Here is a 24,274-nt window from a genome sequence, read left to right as displayed (position 1 = left end):
TTAAAAATAAAGGAAGTTATGTATGTGGGCATGTTTTTCTTAACATAAGAAATAGGAACAGGAATAGGCCATTTGACCCCTCAAGCCTGCTCCGCATTCAATAAGATCATGGCTAATTTGATCTTGGCCTCAACTTTGTTCAAAAATCTGTCTATCTCCGCCTTAAATATATTCAATGACCCAGCCTCCACAGCTCTCTGAGGCAGAGAGCTAACAGAAACATAGAAACATAGAAAATAGGTGCAGGAGTAGGCCATTCGGCTCTTAGAGCCTGCACCACCATTCAACATGATTCCAAAGATTCACGACCTTCAGAGAAGAAATTTCTCCTCAACTCAGTTCTAAATGGGCGACCCCTTATTCTGAGACTGTGCCCCCTAGTTCGAGATTCCCCCATGAGGAGAAACATTCAACTGAATAAAACACTGCATAAATGGTACTGTGTAGTGCTTAGTCTCACTAAAATTTATTCTAAACTGAGGCACACAGGACAGCTTTTTCAATGTCAGAACCGTGTACTTCACAGCAAGATAGTATGAAGAGGGAAAAGATTCTTCAGAAGAAGAAAAAAAAACAAGTGGGATAATCTTGGCGAGGCAGTGAAGAACAGGAGCATGTGGCCATGACACCAGGGACGGCACAGTGACTGAGGGTACAGGTGGCGGGAGATGAGCAAACAGATGGTCAGAAACCAAACCACTATCCCGGCCTTCCAGAGAAGCGGCAGCCGGTCGCAAGAAGAAACATAAAACAAGTGATCCCGCAACGTGCTCTTGAGCTCTGCCTCTCGGCCTAAAGCCAGGAGACTGGGTTTTAACCTCCATGAACTCCTGAGGATCACTTGGGCTCCCATTAGCTCAGATTTACTCTTAACCGTCTGAGCTTCTGACTCTTCAAGTATCAAAGTAAATACAAAAACAAGCAGGAACATCAAAGAGCAATAAATAATGGGGATTTGGGCTCCTCCGGCAGACTCCAAGGAATTCCTTTTGGGAAGAATCCAAAAGAAAGTTCTGAACAAGGTTAAAATGGAAGCAGCACTCTGAGTTATAAAACAATCAAGTACTGAAAACAAAAAGTACAATTGTGATTTCTGTTCCGCGTTTGTAAATATTTTTGTTTAAGCACAGAATGCTGAAGCCATCACTGGGAATTGCTTGGATGAATTGTTGGGCCTGGCAGACTGAGGTAGCTGGATGAAACGTTATAAATCCGGACTGCTAACACACCCAGGGTTAATGACTAGCCACTAATGTTAACTAGCATTCCTTGCAGTGTTGGCCTCACAAATTCCTCACAACCCAGTTCCCTAATTATATGTCGGCACTCACTTTATAAACAAAAATATTCTCAAAAACAAACAGGCCGGTGAAAAAAAGACAGAAGTGTCAATTTGAATTTCCATCACATGACCTCTTTTTTTTCCTGCCGAGGTTCTTGCAGCGGTGACTGGTGGCGGGGCACAGCCCAGCCTTCTGTACTTTGTTCAAGTGGCCAGGCAGTGGGTATTGTCGAGCTATTCAACTGTAGGAGGTGGCCTAGTAAACTAGCAAAAGCTGCAACAGACCCCCAATTAATAGATTTTTAATCTAAAAATTGGAATGACAAAGGGCATTTGGACAGTCAGCCGTGGCTCAGTTGGTAGCATTCCCATCTCTGTGTCTAATCTAGGCTTACGCTCCACTGTAGTACTGAGGGAGTCATCATCATAGGCAGTCGCTCGAAATCGAGGAAGACTTGCTTCCACTCCAAAAGTGAGTTCTCAGGTGACTGCACAGTCCAATATGGGAATTACAGTCTCTGTCACAGGTGGGGCAGACAGTGGTTGAAGGAAAGGGTGGTCAGGGAGCCTGGGTTGCCTTATGCTCCTTCTACTGCATGCGCTTGATTTCTGCGTGCTCTCGGCAACAAGATTCGAGGTGCTCAGCGTCCTCCCGGATGCTCTTCCTTCACTTAGGGCAGTCTTTGGCCAGCGACTCCTAGGTGCCGGTGGGAATGTTGCACTTTATCAGGGAGGCTTTGAGGGTGTCCTTGGAACATTTCCCCTGCCCACCTGGGGCTCGCTTGCTGTGTAGGAGTTCCGAGTAGAGCACTTGCTTCGGGAGTCTCGTGTCGGGCATGCGGATTGAGGGAGTGCTGTACTCTCAGAGATGTCAGCTTATGGATGAGATGTTAAACCGAGGCCCCATCTGCTCTCTAAGGTGGGCGTAAAAGACCCAATGGCATGATTTTGCTGAAGAGCAGGGGAGTTATCCCCGGGTGTCCTGGCCAATATTTATCCCTCAACCAACGTCATTAAAACAGATTATCTGGTCATTGGCATATTGCTGATTGTAGGACCTTGCTGTGTGCAAATTGGCTGCCATGTTTCCTACATTACAAAAGTGGTTACACTTCATTGGCTGCAAAGCACTTCGGGCACTATATAAATGCAAGTCGCCAAGGCTTCTTGGACTGCACCTCCCAAACCCGCGACCTCTACTACCTAGAAGGACAAGGGCAGCAGGCGCATGGGAACACCACCACCTCCAAACTCCCCTCCAAGTCACACGCCATCCTGACTTGTAAGTATATTGCCATTCCTTCATCGTCGCTGGGTCAAAGTCCTGGAACTCCCTCCCTAACAGCACTGTGGGAATACCTTCACCACACGGACTGCAGCGGTTCAAGGCGGCGGCTCACCGCCACCTTCTCAAGGGCAATTAGGGACGGGCAATAAATGCTGGCCTTTCCAGTAGTACCCATGTCCCATGAACACATTTTTAAAAATTCTCCTACCATTCGAGCTGGTATTCTTCCTTCCCCCAAATTCATGGTGGCCCCTTACATCCTACTCAGCCCGCAGTTCAGGCTTGCCGTCTTCCTCCCCATTCTCTATCCGCTAATGTGGCAATCCGCCTTCCTACACTTACTACCAGCATCTTCCTCTCCATCTCCACATTACAACAGTGACTACACTCCAAAAGTACTTCATTGGCTGTAAAGCACTTTGAGACATCCGGTGGTTGTGAAAGACGCTATATAAATGCAAGTCCTTCATTTCTTTCTTTTTTTTGAATTCCATTTCCCCTTTCATTGCCATCCATTCTCCCTTTCTTTTGGATGTTAAATAAAGGTGTCTGCCCTCCCTGGCAGATGTAAAAGATCCCATCAAACTATTTGAAGAAAAGCAGAGGAATTTTCCGTGTGTCCTGGAGACTATTTACCCCTCAACCAACAGCACCAGAAACAGATGATCAGGTCATTTATCTCAATGCTGTTTTTGGGACTATGTTGTGTGCAAATTGGCTCCTACAGTGCAAGAGTGAATTCATTGGCTGTGAGGCACTTTGGTCTGTCCAGAAGTCATGAAAAGCATTACATAAATGCAAGTTCTTCCTTCGACGGAAACTCCTGTTCATCACAAGAGTTCTGCCTGCATTCAACATCCACATATATGCATTTTCAAGCAATCGGAAAACTGATTTTTTCCCCCACTGTAGCCCGGGAACACCGAGGTCCATTGTAAACCCCTGACCGAAGGCCAGCTGAAATCAGCTAAAAGGAGACCCATGTATAAGCAAATTAACTTTACTCCAAAGGCAGGTTCCATCATGAACGATCCAGGCCTTGGCAAGCTTGTTTTAATTTCCATCTCGTTGTTCCCGAGGCATCACTTCACAGTTACTGCAGCAAATTTGGCACCGTTTAAAAATAAAAGTGTTATAATGACAGACATTATGAATATGAAGCTGGCAGCAGTTCAGAGGATGCACATTCAGCCACACTGCCAAAAATCTGAAAATGCCACTTCCTTTGAAGTTAAACTAGGTCAGAGTTTCTCTTGCCAATAATGTCTTGGGTGGGACGTCGCATAATGTGAATAAGCCCAGTGAAAAAAGGCAGCCTATTCTCAAGGAGTGGGTCCGGGAGGTTGACTGATTGCACACTCACATTTCAACATTACTTGCACTGACAGTCTCGTTTCAGTGGGGCAATAGAACCGCAGTGAGCAGTGATTTCATGGTGGTAATAGAGCTGGACCAGCAATGTAAAAGGCTGATGGCTCCATGCTATTTCCTCTGCTATTTTCTCTGGCCAGCAGCCAACATGATCTTTCCTTTCTGTATGGACCTTCCTTCTCCACTGGGAAAAGTCCGGTGGTCAGAAACTTAAGTCATGATTCAGAATTTTTGACAGCAGCAATGTGAAATCTGTTACAACACCCACTACCCACCACCCTACCGCCCCCTCCCCGGGCCAATGCAAATGGGACGAATTTCACAGCACCACTAACCAAGACAAATAGCGAGGCTTCCGCCTGAAGCAGTTCTACATAATCAAAGGTGTCAGCTGTGGCTCAGTGGGTAACACACTAGCCTCTGAGTCAGAAGGTTGTGGGCTCAAGTCCCACTCCTGAGCACATAATATAGGCTGACATTCCAATGCAGTACTGAGGGAGTGTTGCAATGTCTTTTGAATTTGACATTAAACCGAGGCCCCGTCTGCTCAATCAGGTGGATGTAAATGATCCCATGGCACTATTTCGAAGAGGAGCAGGGGAGTTATCCCCGGTGTCCTGGCTGATATTTAGCCCTCAACCAACATCACAAAAAACAGATTACCTGGTCATTATCACATTGCTGTGCACAAATTGGCTGCTGCGTTTACTACATTGCAACAGTGACTATACTACAAAAGAATTTCATTAGATGTTAAGCAACTTGGAATGTCCAGAGGCTCTATATAAATGCAAGTCTTTGTTTCTTTCTAAAGGTGTCAGAACTAGCCATTTCTTCATGGAGGTCCATGACAATGAGGCAGACTTCTCAGTGGGTAATAACGACGAACTAACAATGTTCCTGTTATCACCCCATTGAACATGACCGCAACTTCAGGATGTAGTGCATGTGCATCCCAACACGGAAATCCTGAAGTTGCGGTCAGTCATTCACTGCTCTGACACTGGCTTCGTGTTACCACCCGCACCCCCCCCACCACCCCCTTATCATCATCATAGGCAGTCCCTCAAAATCGAGGAAGACTTGCTTCCACTCTAAAAGTGAGTTCTCAGGTGACTGAACAGTCCAACACAGGAATTACAGTCTCTGTCACAGGTACGACAGACAGTTGGTGAAGGAAAGGGTGGGTGGGGAGTCTGGTTTTCCATATGCTCCTTCCGCTGTCTGCGCTTGGTTTCTGCATGCTCTCGGCGACTAGACTCGAGGTGCTTAGCACCCTCCCGGATGCACTTCCTCCACTTAGGGCTCCCCCTGCCCCCGCCATAGCTAGCCATCGGTGAAATCAATAAAACTGACGAAAATTTGGCCTTTTCCATGGTAATACTGCTGTTAAATACCCCATTAATTGTTAGGCCTTAGGTGTAACTGGGGTTTTAACAGCGTATTGACTGATAAATGAACGTTATGGCCCGGAAAAACTCATTTTGTAGAGTGTTAAATTTCTCCATTAGGATTAAAAATATATATATTTTTTAAACTTTAAATTTTGTTTGAATATATTGGGGAGATGGGTGGGGTTGGGTGCCCGATCCTTGATCTCGGTGGTGGGGGTGGGGTTTGGGGAGGGGTGTCCGATCATCGGGGGTGGGGGTCCGATTTCCAACCCCTGAAGTCAGCGGATTGGAGTCAGCTTGCCAACACGCTCGGAATTTTTCCTGATTTCACTCCCCAGCCACAATCAATCCCACGCTTCCCCCCTTTATTAAAATTCCCTAGTACTTGATTGGTTGCAAAGCACTTTGGCACATCCTGAGGTTGTGAAAGTCAACATATAAATGCTTTTTTCCCTGTTTTTCTTACTGTTGTACTCAAAGAGCGTGACAAATTATATTTAAATTGAATTAGTAACTGAATATTCAGAATAAAAAAATACTGTATCTATAGTGCAACTACGTATCTGAATGAAGTATCCTTTCGACTCAAGCTAAAAGGTACCACCTATGAATACACACAAAAGCCAAAACACAGACTGTCTCATCTAATTTTGGCGATTAGATCGGAGACATGCTGAAACATGTGTAGAATACATAAGACTTGACTTGTCCTAAAGTTTCACAAGAATTAGACACGGCAGTCTGTCTAGAACAGGAAGGGGAGGAGAGGTTAATAAATAGATATAAAAGAAAGATTTGCATTTAGATAGCACCTTTCAGAACCACCAGATGTCTCAAAAGTGCTTTGCAGCCCCAATGAAGTACTTTTTTGAAGTGTAGTCACTGTTGTAATGTGGGAAACGTGGCAGCCAATTTGCACACAGCAAGCTCCCACAAACAGCAATGTGGTAATGACCAGATGATGTGTTTTAGTGATATTGATTGAGGGGTAAATATTGGCCAGGACACTAGGCATAACTCCCCTGCTCTTCTTTGAAATAGTGCCATGAGATCATTTATTTCCACCTGAGGGGGCTTGGTTTAATGTGTCAACCAAAAAATAGCTCCTCTGAATGTGCAGTGCTCCCTCAGCACTGCACTGGAGTAGATTATGTGCCGGAGTGGGACTTGAACCCACAACCTTCTGACCCAGAGGTGAGTGTGTTACGCACTGAGGCACAGCTGACAATATATATACATATATATGACAGTGGTTGTCTTAGCAGTTGTATTTCAAAGTGTTAGATCGAACAAAAGATATATCTTTTCCGTAAATGCAATTACCAAAGCTACTATGAGTACAGGCCATAGTCCTACTACCAGAATCCATACAAACGGGCACTAAAAAAGCCTATTCCCAACACTCTTTCCTCCCCAGATGCTCCCTATCATCAGTGCGGTCCCTTTACAGGTAAGATTTACCGATCCCTGAAGCTCCTAACAATGATTAATAGTTTTAATTACTTGTTCCGAAGAACATTTGTCACATTTAATAACTGTTTTCAAACAAAGTCTTCCTTCCGATTTCATTTCGAAGGCCAGCACAGTGGAGGTATCATTTCCACCAGGCACCCAGGTAGAAAAAAAGTTAACGATTGAAAAATGTAAGAAATCATTTCTACGGTGCCTGAAATGACTGAAAGCATGCAAAAACGAATTGCATTTTGGGGTACGGTGATCGTTGCCATGTAGATACACGGAGCAGCCGTTCTGCATCAGCAACATCCCAGAAACATCGGTGAGATTAAAAAGAAAGAAAAGAGCTTGAAACATAGAAACATAGAAAATAGGTGCAGGAGTAGGCCATTCGGCCCTTTGAGCCTGCACCATCATTCAATAAGATCATGGCTGATCATTCACCTCAGTACCTCTTTCCTGCTTTCTCTCCATACCCTTTGATCCCTTTAGCCGTAAGGGCCATATCTAACTCCCTCTTGAATATATCCAATGAACTGACATCTACAACTCTCTGCGGTAGGGAATTCCACAGGTTAACAACTCTCTGAGTGAATAAATTTCTCCCCATCTCAGTCCTAAATGGCTTACCCCTTATCCTTAGACTACGTCGCCTGGTTCTGGATTTCCCCAACATCAGGAACATTCTTCCCGCATCTAACCTGTCCAGTCCCGTCAGAATTTTATATGTTTCTATGAGATCCCCTCATCCTTCTAAACTCCAGTGAATACAGGCCCAGTCGATCCAGTTTCGCCTCATATGTCAGTCCAGCCATCCCTGGAATCAGTCTGGTGAAAGCTCGCTGCACTCCCTCAATAGCAAGAACGTCCTTCCTCTGATTAGGAGACCAAAACTGAACACAATATTCCAGGTGAGGCCTCACTAAGGCCCTGTACAACTGCAGTAAGACCTCCCTGCTCCTATACTCAAAACTCTTAGCTATGAAGACCAATATACCATTTGCCTTCTTCGCCGCCTGCTGAACCTGCAAGCCAGCTTTCAATGACTGATGTACCATGACACCCAGGTCTCGCTGCACCTCCCCTTGTGCTAATCTGCCGCCATTCAGATAGTATTCTGCCTTCATGTTTTTGCCACCAAAGTGGATAACCTCACATTTATCCACATTATACTGCAGCTGCCACACGTTTGCCCACTCACCTAACCTGTCCAAGTTACCCTGCAGCCTTTTAGTGTCCTCTTCACAGCTCACACTGCCACCCAGCTTCGTATCATCTGCAAACTTGGAGAAATTACACTCAATTCCCTCATCCAAATCATTAATGTATATTGTAAAGAGCTGGGGTCCCAGCACTGAGCCCTGCGGTACTCCACTAGTCACTGCCTGCCATTCTGAAAAGGACCCGTTTAACTCGACTCTGCTTCCTGTCTGCCAACCAGTTCTCTATCCACGTCAATACATTACCCCCAATACCATGTGCTTTAATTTTGCACACCAATCCCTTGTGTGGGACCTTGTCAAAAGCCTTTTGAAAGTCCAATACACCACATTCACTGATTCTACCAGTTACATCCTCAAAAAATTCTAGAAGATTTGTCAAGCCGAATTTCCCTTTCATAAATCCATGCTGACTTGGAACGATCCTGTCACTGTTTTTCAAATGTGCTGCTATTTCATCTTTAATAATTGGTTCCAACATTTTCCCCACTACTGATGTCAGGCCAACTGGTCGATAATTACCCGGTTTTCTCTATCCCTCCTTTCTTAAAATGTGGTGTTACATTAGCTACCCTCCAGTCCATAGGAACTAATCCAGAGTCAATAGACTGTTGGAAAATGATCACCAATGCATCCACTATTTCTAGGGCTACCTCCTTAAGTACTCTGGGATGCAGACTATCAGGCCCTGAGGATTTATCGGCCTTCAATCCCATCAATTTCGCCAACACAATTTCCCGCCTAATAAGGATTTCCTTCAGTTCCTCCTTCTCACTAGTCACTCTGTTCCCTAGTATTTCCGGAAGGTTATTTGTGTCTTCCTTTGTGAAGACAGAACCAAAGTGTTTGTTTAACTGGTCCACCATTTCTTTGTTCCCCATTATAAATTCACCTGGATCTGACTGCAAGGGACCTACGTTTGTTTACACTAATCTTTTTCTCTTCACATATCTATAGAAGCTTTTGCAGTCAGTTTTTATGTTCCCGGCAAGCTTCCTCTCATATTCTATTTTCCCCCATCCTAATTAAACCCTTTGTCCTCCTCTGCTGTATTACAAAATTCTCCCAGTCCTCAGGTTTGCTGCTTTTTCTGGCCAATTTATATGCCTCTTCCTTGAATTCAACACTATCCTTAATTTCCCTTGTTAGCCACCTTCCCCGTTTTACTTTTACTCCAGATAGGGATGTACAATTGTTGAAGTTCATCCATGTGATCTTTAAATGTTTGCCATTGCCTATCCACTGTCAACCCTTTAAGTATCACTCGCCAGTCTATTCTAGCCAATTCACATCTCATACCATCGAATTTACCTTTCCTGAAGTCCTTGCATTTATAGCGCGTTTCATGACCGCAGGATGTCCCAAAGTGCTTTACAGCCAATGAAGTACTTTATTTTTATGCTTGAAAGCAGAAGAATTTTATTTCCCAATTATAAGAAGAATCAGCCTGCATTGCTCAGGTATGTCGTGTCAGTTTTATCCCCAGTTAATCTGTTTTTTATGATGGTGGCTAAAAGTGAGATACTGTTCAAGACTCTGGGAGAAATTTGCTGCTCTCTTTCAAATTGTGCCAAGGGATCTTTAATGCCCAAGTGTGCGGGGCCCTCAGTTTAATGTTTGACCTCGGGGCCAGCACCTCGAGTGATGCAGCACCCCCTCAGTACTGCAATGAAATGAAAGCCTGAATTATGTGCTCAAATCCTGGGGCTCAATTTTCCCCAATGCCATTTTTTGCCGTATTTCAAGAGTTCCGCACCTTTTTTTTGGGGCCCGAATATGCCAAAAAAAATGTTGAAAGTTTGCCTGTTCTAATTTTTGAAATTGGCACCGCGCAGCCTGTCCTTTAGCTTCGGTGGGGGTGCGGCAGGCAGTGAACCTAATGTCTGCGCCGAAAAAAGTATGGCCCCCCTTCAGCGCATGCGCGAAAAAAAAATGACGTTTTCGACGTGACTGCGATGGGCGCGCATGCCCAATACAGCTCCCGGTCTGCATTCGGCCACTTTTAAAGAGCCAGCTGTGTGAGAGAACTTTAATTCTCAGTGGAAAAATTGGAACTGCAATATGCATCGCGGCTCAAGGACCAAGAATGTCTCACAAGAGGAAGTGGAGGCACTAGTTACTGTAATTGAGGCCAGATGGCACGAGCTGGACAGAGGTCACATAAAAGTTTCATCAAAAGAAATGAAGAAACACTGGAACCAACTTGCACAAGCTTATTGTGCAATGGTGACCACCCTGAGGTCTGGAGGCCAGTGCAAAAAGTGGCAGGCCCTTGGTCAAGTAGTTAGTGCAAGTAATATTTTCATTTATTCACTGGAATTGCAATTGTAAATGTGAACATCTGTATGTCCCACCCAGTAGAAAGACACCATCTCTAAAAAGTTATGTTTTCATCTTTGCTGAGGAAGGTGGCACACAACAAAAGGAGAGAGAACTCGAACAGGAGGAGGCCCGGCAAATCTGTACCCACTGACACCCTTGGAAAACCGGGTTGCTGCTTTGATGGGTCCTGCTGAGAGAAAAGCAACCACCACGGCACAAGCTGGGCCCACACTCGAGGGAGAGGGTAAGTCCTGAAAATTCCACAGTCTGGCTTTGCTAAATGTTAAGTACTGCGCGGGCTAGCCATGCTTCGGTTCATGGGGATGTCTCCGTTAGCTTCGCTTCAATTGATGCAATGTGCTATCATTCATCGTGGTCCTTCAAATGCGCCTGCTGCCTGCGCTGTGTGAGCCTACTCATACCACCCACCCTGCCCCCTCCTCTGCTGCTAACCACTAGTCAGTTCGGTTATATTTTGCAGAACTTGAGGCTAACCCTGACGAGGCAGAAGCCGATGCAGACGAAGATTCAAATGCAGACGAGCCTGAAGAGGAGAACATTTTCCAATCCCACCTTCCAGACCAAGAGCATGGGAGTGAGGGGGAGGGGCAGGGGGAGGATGAAGCCTCCACTCTTGTACTCACTCTGGAGGAGGTGCTGGTGCCGTCCATTGAGGTGCCAGCCCCTTTCCTGAGTGGTACCAGTGTTGGGACATTCCATGGTTACGCACAGTCCAAGGCTGCAGGTTCCAGTGGGGTGCAGTGAGGCACTTCCAGGGCCCCACTGTCTGAGGCTGCGGGTCCCAGTGGGATGCAGCTAGCCGCACCCAGGTTGAGGAGGGGAAGGAGAGCTCGACCGCGCTCTCCTGAGGTGCAGGATCTAACAGATGTGGTTCAGGTGATGGCAATGAGTGAGGAGAGCATTGATCTTACCCGATCACTCCTGGACAGCATTAGTGGGATAGGTGATGAGGTATCGGGACTGTCGGGAGAATTAACAACACTCTCACGGGAAATGGGAACACTGTCCGGGCACATTATGGATGGAATGTCGCAGGTAGCTGATACACTGTCGGTGAACATGAGGGAGGGAATGTTGGAGGTCGTTGAGATACTTGGGGCACATGAGGGATGGCAAGTTGGAGTTAGCTGCTGCAATAAGGGAACACGCCCAGACTCCGCAGCCATTGACGGAATTAGCTGCCACTCTAATTCCAATCCCCAGACCAGCCGCTGAAGAGGCCCAAGCCGGGCCTTCCACATTACTACCTGCCCACGCCGGCAGAATCGCTCCCTTGCCTCGACACAGGGGCTCAGCTTTCTGCACCCCCCTCCGCCCCCCTCTCCCGCCCCCCCCCGGGCTTCTTTTGAAGCTGTTGTATAGCCTAAGTGTTCTCATCCCTTTAGTTTGGCCTCCACTCCACCCCCCGCCCTCTGGGTTTCTTTTGAAGCCGAGCCCCTGTGTCCAGGCGAGGGAGCGATTCTGTCGACTGACGCTCCGACCCTCGAGCCTGGTGAGGAGATGCTCGGTGGTGGGGTGGTACTTTGAAAAAAATCAAAAATTAAAGAATTGCATTAGACTTCCATTTTCTCCCTTTAGACTTTGAAAAATTTAAGCTAAATGATGCATGCTGTTTGCCTTCTTGACTCCCTCCAAAACTTTGCCTAAAAACAATGGCATCTTTCTGCGCTGATTTTTAATGTGCACTGGTTTTTTGGGAGTGGTCGCATATGCCTTCCTCGGAAAAATGTAAGTTGGCCAAACTTGCTTAAATGTGAAAAACTGCCGCAGACATCAGGTTACGCAAAAACCACAAAAAAAAAGTGACACAAAAAAATCCTAACCTACAAAAATGGTAACTAACTGAGTTACGCTGCCGCAGAAACTTTGGGGAAACTTGGAGATTTTAATTTACTCCCAAAAAAACGACGTACGCCAAAAAAACGGCGCAGATAACTGGGGAAAATTGAGTCCCTGGTGTGAGACTTTTAATCTATAACCTTTTAATTCAGAGACACAAGTACTACCAACTAAGCAAAGCTGACATACAGCTTTTTACTCTGAGTAGATGTAAGTCCATGTTATTTACTTAAAGAACAAAGAAAGACTTACATTTATATAGCGCTTTTTACAACCTCAGGATGTCCCAATGCACTTTACAGCCAATGAAGTACTTTTGAAGTGATGTAGGAAATATGGCAGTCAATTTGTCCACAGTAAGGTCCCATCAACAGCAAGGCAATAATGACCAGATCATCTGTTTTTAGTGGTGTTGGTTGAGGGATAAATATTGACCAGGACACCCGGAAGAACTTCCCCTGCTCTTCTTTGAAATAGTGTCACGGGATCTGTTACGTCCACCTGAGAGGGCAGACAGGGATCTTGGTTTAACGTCTCATCGAAAGCTGGCGGGTCTGACAGGGATGTCCTGAGATTTTGGAAGGTGCTTTATAAATGCATGTCTTTCTGATGATGATGTTTGCTGAAAACTGCCTGATTTTTTTCCCCCCAACAGGTCATTATTTTCCATTTATCTCCCAATTCCTTTTGTCATTCCAAGCAAATAAAAATAGAAAGCAGTGAGCATTAACTGGAGCGTAACTATTCCCTTTAACCACTGCAGCTTAAACTCGTCAAATATGTTTGCTAAGTGCATCAATTGTTTTATTTAGGGCTCATACTTTTCATTACTACTGTGGCTGAATTTTACCTGGAATCAAATCAATTAAAACCATTCATCAGTTTGCTCAGTTAAACAAGAGGATCATATCAGTTTACAGGACAGTCATTAGTCCTTTGGTTTTTCAGTATCTCGCTTGACGAGCTTAAAAGTACTTTCTGTACAAAACTGTTGCAACCCTTAAATGTATTTCACAAGTGCTTCAAAACGGTTCCTGCTGAAACCCATTAAGGGCCTTTGAATCCTGAGTTAGATTACTCTAAATGCCAAAAGACAGAGACCAAGGAAGAACGTTGGCACTATAGGGAAGCCAGTTTCACTACAGGTGATGGCAGAGGTACAAACTTACCACTTCCATTTACTAAGAGTCTCTACACACAATACTGAAGCAAGCTGGACAGGGCTGAATTATGGGTCTGTGGAAATATAAGTTCAGCGAAGTCTTCTCGTCTCAACACAGTCTCGCCTTTGTGTCAATAGGTTGTGGGTTCAAGTCCTACCCCAGGGACTTGAGCACAAATTCTAGGCTTACACTCTAGTGCAGTGCTGAGGGTGTGTTGCATTGTTTTTTTTTATTCGTTCCGGGATGTGGGAGTTGCTGGCACGGCCAGCATTTATTGCCCATCCCTAACTGATCTTGAGAAGGTGGTGGTGAGCCACCTTCTGGAACCGTTGCAGTACATGTGGTGAAGGTACTCCCTTGGCGCTGTTAGGAAGGGAGTTCCGGAATTTTGACCCAGCAACAATGAAGGAGCGGCGATATATTTCCAAGTCAGGATGGTGTGTAACTTGGAGGAGAACTTGGAGGTGGTGATGTTCACTTGTGCCTGCTGCCCTTGTCCTTCAAGGTGGTAGAGGTCGTGGGTTTGGGAGGTGTTGCCGAAGAAGCCTTGGCGAGTTGCTGCAGTATATCTTATAGATGGTATACACTGCAGCCACTGCAGCGTCGGTGGTGGTAGGAGTGAATGTTTAAGGTGGTGGATGGGGTGTCAATCAAGTGGGCTGCTTTGTCCTGGATGGTGTCGAGTTTCTTGAGTGTTGTTGGAGCTGCACTCATCCAGGCAAGTGGAGCGTTTTCCATCATACTCCTGACTTGTGCCTTGTAGATGGTGGAAAGGCATTGGGGAGTCAGGAGGTGAGACATTTGCCGTAGAATACCCAGCCTCTGACCGGTTCTTGTTGCCACAGTATTTATGTGGCTGGTCCAGTTGAGTATCTGGTCAATGGTGATCCCCAGAATGTTGATGGTGGAGGAGTTGGCAATGGTAATGCCGTTGAATATCAAGGGGAGGTGGTTAGGTTCTCCCTCGTTTGAGATGGTCATTGCCTGGCACTTGTGTGGCGTGAATGTTGCTTGCCACTTATCAGCCCAAGCCTGAATGTCGTCCAGATCTTGCTACATGCAGGCATGGACTGTTTCATTATCTGAGGAGTTGCGAATGGAACTGAACACTGCAATCATCAGCGAACATCCCCACTTTTGACTCTGTGATGGAGGGAAGGTCATTGATGAAGCAGCTTGATGAAGCACTCACTCCCACCTCACCTATGGAATTCATCTCTTTTGTCCATATTTGGACCAAAGCTATAATGAGCTCAGTGGAACCCAAACTGAGCATTGGTGAGCAGGTTATTTATTGCCGCTTGATGGCACTGTCGATGACACCTTCCATCACTTTGCTGATGATTGAGAGTAGACTGATGTGGAGGTAATTGGCCGGATTGGATTTGTCCCGCTTTTTGTGGACAGGACATAACTGGGCAGTTTAGCACCTTGTCCGGTAGATGCCAGTGATGTAGCTGTTTGGCTACAGGCACGGCTTGTTCTGGAGCACAAGTCTTCAGCACAACAGCTGGGATGTTGTTGGGGCCCATAACCTTTGCTGTATCCAGTGCGTTCAACCATTTCTTGATATCACGTGGATTGAATCGAATTGGCTGAAGTCTGGCTTCTGTGATGGCGGGGACCTCAGGAGGAGGCCGATATGGATCTTCCACTCGACACTTCTGACTGAAGATGGTTGCAATCGCTGCAGCCTTGTCTTTTGCACTTGCATGCTGGGCTCCGTCATCATTGAGGATGGGGGATTCATGGAGCCTCCACCTCCAGTTAGTTGTTTAATTGTCCATCACCATTCACGACAGGGTGTGGCAGGACTGAAGAGCTTTGATCTGATCCATTGATTATGGGATTGCTTAACTCTGTTTATAGCGTGCTGTTTCTGTTGTTTAGCATGCATGCAGTCCTGTGTTGCAGCTTCCCCAGGTTGGTACCTCATTTTTAGATACGTGTGGTGCTGCTTCTGGCATGCTTTTCTGCACTCCTCATTGAACCAGGGTTGGTCCCCTTTCTTGATGGTAATGGTAGAGTGAGGGATATGCCGAGCCATGAGGTTAGATTGTGGTGGACTATAATTCTGCTGCTGCTGATGGCCCACAGCGCCTCATGGATACCCAGTTTTGAGCTGCTAAATCTGTTCTGAATCTATCCCATTTAGCACAGCGGTAGTGCCACACAACACGATGGAGACGGGACTTCGTCTGCACAAGAACTGTGCGGTGATCACTGTTACCAATGCTGTCATGGACAGATGCATCTGAGGTAGGTAGATTGATGAGGATGAGGTCAAGTAGGTTTTTCCCTTGTGTTGGCTCTCTCACCACCTGCTGCAGGCCCAGTCTGGCAGCTATGTTCTTCAGGGCTCGGCCAGCTCGGTCTGTAGTGGAGCTACCCAGCCACTCTTGGTGGTGGACATTGAAGTCCCCCACCCAGACTATATTCTGTGCCCTTGCTACTCTCAGTGCTTCTTCCAAATGGTGTTCAACATGGAGGGGTACCGATTCATCAGCTGAGGGAGGATGGTAGGTGGTAATCAGCAGGAGATTTCCTTGCCCATGGTTGACCTGCGACTATGAGACTTCATGGGGTCCAGAGTCAATGTTGAGGATTCCCAGGGGATCTCCTGTGCTGCCACCCCTGGTGGGTCTGTCCTGCAGGTGGGACAGGACATACCCAGGGATGGTGATAGAGGAGTCTGGGATATTGGCTGAAAGGTATGATTCTGAGAGTATCACTATGTCAGGCTGTTACTTGACTAGTCTGTGGGACAGCTCTCCCCACATGTTAGTGAAGAGGACTTTGCAGGATCTAGTGGGCTGGGTGTGCCATTGTTGTCTCCGAATCCAGTGCCGAGGTCGATGCTGGGTGCACCATCCAGTTTTATTCTTATTATTGTTTCTTGCAGTGGTTTGTTACAACTGAGTGACTTGCTAGGCCATTTCAGAGGGCAGTTAAGAGTCAACTACATTGTGGGTCTAGAGTCACATATAGACCAGACCAGGTATGGACGGCAGATTTCCTTCCCCAAAGGACATTCGATGAGTTTTTACGGCAATCCGGTAGTTTCATGGTCGCCATTCCTGACACTATGGAGAAGAAATTGGCCTGGTTTGCGCCTCCCATTAGCGCCTGTAGGGGGCGGTAATTGGGATAAATAATGGCCAGGACACCAAGGAGAACTCCCCTGCTCTTCTCCAAATATTGACATTTTAGTGATGTTGATTGAGGGATAAATATTGACCAGGACACCGGGGATAACTCCCCTGCTCTTCTTCGAAATAGGACTATTGGATCTTTTATGTCACCTGAGAAGGCAGATGGAGCATCAGTTTAATATTTTATCCAAAAGACAGCGGGAGTGGAATTGTGTAGCTCCGCATTTGGGGTGCTAAGTTTTATCTGTTTGAACATTAGTGCCCAGCGAAATGGGCTGCAAAATTGTGGTAAATTGAACACTTTTGCCTCAGAAATGAAGGGAGGCGATATCTGAGGCGCTAATGGCCTCAGTGGGGTGCTGTTACCAGAGCTGCACACATATCTGTCACACAACAGAATGGAGCAGCAGTGGACTGCAGGTGGGGGGGAAGATGAATTGCACCAACTGACAACCTGGAGGAGCAAGTGCTGCGGCTCACTGGTCCGCAGGTGGTGGGTGCCGTGGCCGGTGGATACGTCGAGCCCGCTGTGGGCAACAACGGTATCTTTATCCCCTCTGCTCATCCCACTTCCCCGTTAAAGTAGAAGGCCTTATCACTTTCCAGCTCCACATTCTGTCTGCCCCCCCCTGCCTTCAACTTAACACGACTCTTGTGCCATTTATGCTTTCAGATAATCACACAGCAGATGAGCAGCTTGTGCCTGAGACCCTCCTACCATAGAAACATAGAAAATAGGTGCAAGAGTAGGCCATTCGGCCCTTCGAGCCTGCACCGCCATTCAATGAGTTCATGGCTGAACATGCAACTTCAGTACCCCATTCCTGCTTTCTCGCCATACCCCTTGATCCCCCTAGTAGTAAGGACTACATCTAACTCCTTTTTGAATATATTTAGTGAATTGGCCTCAACAACTTTCTGTGGTAGAGAATTCCACAGGTTCACCACTCTCTGGGTGAAGATGTTTCTCCTCATCTCGGTCCTATATGGCTTACCCCTTATCCTTAAACTGTGACCCCTGGTTCTGGACTTCCCCAACATTGGGAACATTCTTCCTGCATCTAACCTGTCTAAACCCATCAGAATTTTAAACGTTTCGATGAGATCCCCTCTCATTCTTCTGAACTCCAATGAATACAAGCCCAGTTGATCCAATCTTTCTTGATATGTCAGTCCCGCCATCCCGGGAATCAGTCTGGTGAACCTTCGCTGCACTCCCTCAATAGCAAGAATGTCCTTCCTCAAGTTAGGAGACCAAAACTGTACACAATACTCCAGGTGTGGCCTCACCAAGGCCCTGTACAACTGTAGTAACACCTCCCTGCCCCTGTACTCAAATCCCCTCGCTATGAAGGCCTTTCTTAACCGCCTGCTGTACCTGCATGCCAACCTTCAATGACTGATGCACCATGACACCCAGGTCTCGTTGCACCTCCCCTTTTCCTAATCTGTCACCATTCAGATAATAGTCTGTCTCTCTGTTTTTACCACCAAAGTGGATAACCTCACATTTATCCACATTATACTCATCTGCCATGCATTTGCCCACTCACCTAACCTATCCAAGTCACTCTGCAGCCTCATAGCATCCTCCTCGCAGCTCACGCTGCCACCCAACTTAGTGTCATCCGCAAATTTGGAGATACTACATTTAATCCCCTCGTCTAAATCATTAATGTACAATCTAAACAGCTGGGGCCCCAGCACACAACCTTGCGGTACCCCACTAGTCAATGCCTGCCATTCTGAAAAGTACCCATTTACTCCTACTCTTTGCTTCCTGTCTGACAACCAGTTCTCAATCCATGTCAGCACACCACCCCCAATCCCATGTGCTTTAACTTTGCACATTAATCTCTTGTGTGGGATCTTGTCGAAAGCCTTCTGAAAGTCCAAATATACCACATCAACTGGTTCTCCCTTGTCCATTCTACTGGAAACATCCTCAAAAAATTCCAGAAGATTTGTCAAGCATGATTTCCCTTTCACAAATCCATGCTGACTTGGACCTATCATGTCACCTCTTTCCAAATGCGCTGCTATGACATCCTTAATAATTGATTCCATCATTTTACCCACTACTGATGTCAGGCTGGCCGGTCTATAATTCCGTTTTCTCTCTCCCTCCTTTTTTAAAAAGTGGGGTTACATTGGCTACCCTCCACTCCATAGGAACTGATCCAGAGTCTATGGAATGTTGCAAATGACTATCAATGCATCCACTAATTCCAAGGCCACCTCCTTAAGTACTCTGGGATGCAGTCCATCAGGCCCTGGGGATTTATCGGCCTTCAATCCCATCAATTTCCCCAACACAATTTCCTGACTAATAAGGATTTCCCTCAGTTCCTCCTTCTTACTAGACCCTCTGACCCCTTTTATATCCGGAAGGTTGTTTGTGTCCTCCTTAGTGAATACTGAATCAAAGTACTTGTTCAATTGGTCTGCCATTTCTTTGTTCCCCGTTATGACTTCCCCTGATTCTGACTGCAGGGGACCTACAGTTGTCTTTACTAACCTTTTTCTCTTTACATATCTATAGAAACTTTTGCAGTCCGTCTTAATGTTCCCTGCAAGCTTCCTCTCGTACTCTATTTTCCCTGCCCTAATCAAACCCTTTGTCCTCCTCTGCTGAGTTCTAAATTTCTCCCAGTCCCCAGGTTCACTGCTATTTCTGGCCAATTTGTATGCCACTTCCTTGGCTTTAATACTATCCCTGATTTCCCTTGATAGCCACGGTTGAGCCACCTTCCCTTTTTTATTTTTATGCCAGACAGGGATGTACAATTGTTGTAGTTCATCCATACGGTCTCTAAATGTCTGCCATTGCCCATCACAGTCAACCCCTTAAGTATCATTCGCTAATCTATCCTAGCCAATTCACGCCTATTATGGTCACTCTTCTCCAAGGGGCCTCGCACAATGAGATTGCTAATTAATCCTCTCTCATTACACAACACCCAGTCTAAGATGGCCTCCCCCCTAGTTGGTTCCTCGACATATTGGTCGAGAAAACCATCCCTTATGCACTCCAGGATATCCTCCTCCAACGTATTGCTTCTAGTTTGGTTAGCCCAATCTATAGGCATATTAAAGTCACCCATGATAACTGCTGCACCTTTATTGCATGCACCCCTAATTTCCTGTTTGATGCCCTCCCCAACATCACTGCTACTGTTTGGAGGTCTGTACACAACTCCCACTAACGTTTTTTGCCCTTTGGTGTTCTGTAGCTCTACCCATATAGATTCCACATCATCCAAGCTAATGTCCTTCCTAACTATTGCATTAATCTCCTCTTTAACCAGCAATGCTACCCCACCTCCTTTTCCTTTTATTCTATCCTTCCTGAATGTTGAATAACCATGGATGTTGAGTTCCCAGCCCTGATCATCCTGGAGCCACGTCTCTGTAATCCCAATCACATCATATCTGTTAACATCTACCTTATTACGGATACTCCTTGCATTAAGACACAAAGCCTTCAGGCTTGTTTTTTTAACACCCTTTGTCCTTTTAGAATTATGATGTAGTGTGGCCCTTTTGTTTCTTGCCTTTGTTTACTCGGCCTTCCACTATTGCTTTTTACCTTTCAATCATCTGTTTCTGACTCCATATTACTTCGCCCTATCTCGCTGCATAGGTTCCCATCCCCCTGCCATATTAGTTTAAACACTCCCGAACTGCATTAGCAAATGTTACCCCTTGGACATCAGTTCCAATCTTGCCCAAGTGCAGACCGTCCCTTTTGTACAGGTCCCACTTCCCCCAGAACTGGTTCCAATGTCCCAGGAATTTGAATCCCTCCCTCTTGCACCACTGCTCAATAATAGTTATTTATTCTAACTATCCTGCTCCCTCTACTCTGATTAGCACGTGGCACTGGTAGCAATCCAGAGATTACTACCTTTGAGGTCCTACTTTTTAATTTAACTCCTAGTCACGAGGGAGAAGAGTAGGATGAGGATGAGGAGGGGGAGGAGAAGGAGGAGGAGGAGGAGGAGGAGCAAAGCCTTGCATCACTGCTTCTGTCATCCGCAGGCACCAGATCAAAGACTGGCACTACGCGGTCCTTAGAGGTTAGCTTCGTACAGAGGTCTGCACTGCGTGATGCACCGTGGCCTAGCGGGCTGCAGCACGGTCAAGGGGAAAGGAAATCTTGGGAGCCATCTCCCCGGAGGGCGGGTTCGCACGCAAGTTCTGCTGCGCAGGACTCAGATGAGGACCTCAATGGGGAGGCGTTCACACAAAGGGTGATGGCCATGCACTCCTCAGGAACCGGGAAGTGGGATGGAAATCAGTGGAAACGAGCTCCGATGAGACGGCCACGGACCTTGCAGGATCGCAATGGAGTTGCTGCCTCCTCCGTCACGGCTGTTGCTGCTCCTGCTCCTCCTCGTCCTCCTGCTGTTGCTCCTCCTCGTCCTCCTCCTGGTCCTGCTCCTCCTCCTGAGGTGGTGCGCCTATGTCTGGTGGCAATGGCTGTGCCCTCATGATGGCCAGGTTGTGCAGCAGCAGACGACGACGAATAGGGACACCCGCTCAGCCGAGTACTGCAGGACTCCTCCCGAGCGGTAAAAGCAGCAGAACCATGGCTTCAGCACTCTGATGGTCTGCTCAATGATGTTCCTGGTGGCAGCATGGCTCACACTGCATGAGCGCTGGGCAGGAGCAGTAGGGTTGCGGAGGAGAGTCATGAGCCATGTGGAGAGCGGATAGCCCTTGTCTCCAAGCAACCAGCCACGAGCTTGATGTGGTGGCTGGAACAAAGCTGGTATACCGATCTGGCGCAGGATGAAGACTTCGTGGTCGCTGCTTTGTGGATAACGGGCATTCACGGTGAGGATTCTGCGTGCGTGGTCGCATATCAGTGGACATTCAGTGAGTGGAAGCCTCTGCGGTTACGGAAGATCTCAGGATTGTGATGCAGTGCCTGCAAAGCCACGTGGGAGCAATCAATAGCACCCTGCACCATGGGGAAGCCCGCTATCTTGGCAAAGCCACATGCACACTCGTACTGCTTCTCTTTGCTCGTGGGAAAGGAGATGTAGTCCCCCCCCTCCTTCTGTACAGAGCATCTGTGACCTCATGGATGGAGCAATGGACGGCAAACCATGAGATGCTGGAGATATCCCCTGTTGCTCCCTGGAGAGATCCATTGGTGTAGAAATTGAGCACGATGGTGACCTTGACTGCCACTGGGAGAGCCGTCCTCACCCTGGTCTGAGGCTCGAGGTCTGATTGCAACAGATGAAATGCAGCCTTCGCACACACTCCTCCTCAGTGAAATTGATGTAGGAGACCTGCTGCCGGAATACCCCAGGGAGGGTAAGTCCCCCTGTGGTGCCTCCTTCCTCTGGCAACATGTTGCTGTGGTTCTCCCTGAGCTGCTGCCTGTATTTGTCTGTGTCTCCCCCTGTCCCTCTCCCTGTCCCTGTCCCTTCCTCTGTGTCTCCCCATGTCTCTCCCTGTGGCTCTCCCCGTGTTGCTCACTGTGGCCTGCTCTATGGGCTTTTCCATGGGCCTCTCCCTGTGGTGCTCCCTCACTTTGTCTTTGTCTTTCACTCTCACTCTCTCTCGGCCTTTCTCTAAGCATCATCTGACAGTGACATTGGAGCAGGAGGTCGAGTGCCAGCACAGTCCTCATGAAGCGCCAGAAATGGTTGAACTTCACAACTGCCATGAGTTATACAGGGGATTAGTTAGACGGCAGAAGACGCTTTGAGGTAAAAGTCGCTGCTATCGGTCCACCAGCCACTCTGCCTAACTGTTGGAAAGCAGAAAAAAATCATGGCCGACAGAAAATAGTTTGCAAAATGGCTCCTTTAAATAGCGCTGCTGCTCCAGTTCCCAAGTGCAAGTTGACAGCTCAAGCTGTCGTTGTCATCGCTAAGGTTGGCGCTAAGGCAGGCTGCGCAGGTCAATTTAACTTGCGGGGCGGAAAGGGGGCGACGTGCATGGTGATGAAGTAATTATCGGCACGCGCAGCCCAGTGGAGTGCTCTGGCAAAATCCATTCTGACCCCGTTAGCATCTCCCGGCTGTAGATAAAAGGGGCAATTTGGTCCCCAGAATCTCTGATGATTTTCTTTACTCTTTAGCTACATGTTATTTTTGAACCATCTGCCCCTTTTTTGAAGATCTGAATGAACTGAGGAGCCAGAAGCTGCAGTTCTCCGTCACATTGATCTGCTTTCAGTCTCAAGGTCACACTAAAACAAGCAAACTGGCCAGAAATCACAATCCAAATGGGACAGTGTTTGATTCCCAGTCTCAGTCCCTGCTATAACATAATACAGCTTCAAATGCCTCATGTTTGGTATGCATTTTCTGGCAGGTCATCTCCTTAGTGACAAACTCCAGAAACAAGAAAAAAATCAATTACAGGCGATCACAGCCTTAAAAACGGCAGAACATAGCGACCGTATCGTTAGATCTTGCCCCTAAACTCTATGTCAGTCCTTTTGTTTTAAGGCTCCATTAAACTTCTTTAGGTATACAAGCCCTTTGCTGATGGACTGCCACAAACTGTAAATATCTACTGATTGGATTTAAAACAATCCCTCACAAACTGCATTGAGCCCCTACCTGCGATAGATTGGTGGAATTCTGAAGACATTTTCATCAAAACTGTACATAAAATTGTATTAGTCATCAACAACAAGGTTGCCATTTTTGCTAAAACAATAGAACATCATTATCAATGGAGACTGCCCTACCTGGTGTAAGAGAGAGAGAAAGAGAGAAAGAGAGAAAGAGAGAGAAAGAGAGAGAGAGAAAGGAAGAAAAGACCTCAGCAGATTAGTCAAGGTAGGAGAACACAATTACTTCCCATGAATGTGATGTACTAAGCATACATGACACCTACACTTACTTCCCCCTCATACTGTCTTCAAGTACTTTCAAGTCTGTCCCTGAATATCCTTTATAGTGCAGGATACACCTGGCCTTTCCCAGGAACTGTTCCTTCCCTCATAGCTTGCATGCATTCAGCCCCAAGTAATCCTCCTATGTAATATAGCTGCATGATGTTAAGATATGTTACCATACCCAGTGTGAACTGCATGCTGATATTTGGGTATCCCTGTATACTATCAAGAAAAGTGCAACTTCACACTTCTTCTACTCTGGTTATAAAGAAGACAGCCCATCACAAGAGAGAGAACATGCAGAGAAGGAGGGAGCTCAATCCGCCTCATGTGGGCTGCCAGGATGGGTGTAAATCTTGTAAATGCTGGAGAGAAAGAGCACAAAGAGGGTTTGAGATAGTGGAGTAGGAAAACTAGCCCCCACACTGGGTTCATGGTTACCGCCTACTCTTTCCTCCCATCCTATTTCTCATTCAATCACCAGTAACTGAACAGATACTATATCATGTCAAGCTTCTTACAACAAGCTATGTGTAAAGGCTGCTTATAAGGATACCACTGTAACCTCTGTTCTCTTCGGTTTCTTTAGATGTCCCACAGGAAGCTCAGTATATCCAGCCATGCCAGCCCTTCCTAGGACACAGCGCCACTCACTCTGCCCTTCACATTTGTGTTAACACCAATTTACAATAGTAAATGTTAACAGAGTCACAGGATTTGGCCACTAGGTGGATCTGTGGAGCAGGATGCTGAAGTCTCCCACCTCCAACGCCATCTTGTATGTGAACTAATCAACTGACCGTGTGCAACATCATGGGACAATTTCTAGGAATTCATTCGTCAATTGGGCAACTGATTTATACAGTTCTCACGCTCACACACACATTTATTTCCTTAAA

General features: G+C 46.6%; 1 protein-coding gene across 1 annotated transcript in view; it reads right to left on the bottom strand.

Annotated features, from left to right (window-relative positions):
- Positions 1-24,274, bottom strand: part of gli2a (GLI family zinc finger 2a) — a 431,013-nt gene that overhangs the window by 348,867 nt on the left and 57,872 nt on the right. The window lies entirely within an intron of this gene.

Source organism: Pristiophorus japonicus, chromosome 3, assembly GCF_044704955.1.
Source record: "Pristiophorus japonicus isolate sPriJap1 chromosome 3, sPriJap1.hap1, whole genome shotgun sequence".
NCBI lineage: Eukaryota > Metazoa > Chordata > Chondrichthyes > Pristiophoridae > Pristiophorus > Pristiophorus japonicus.
Note: the sequence above shows the minus strand (reverse complement) of the source record. Positions and strands in the feature narration are given on the sequence as shown.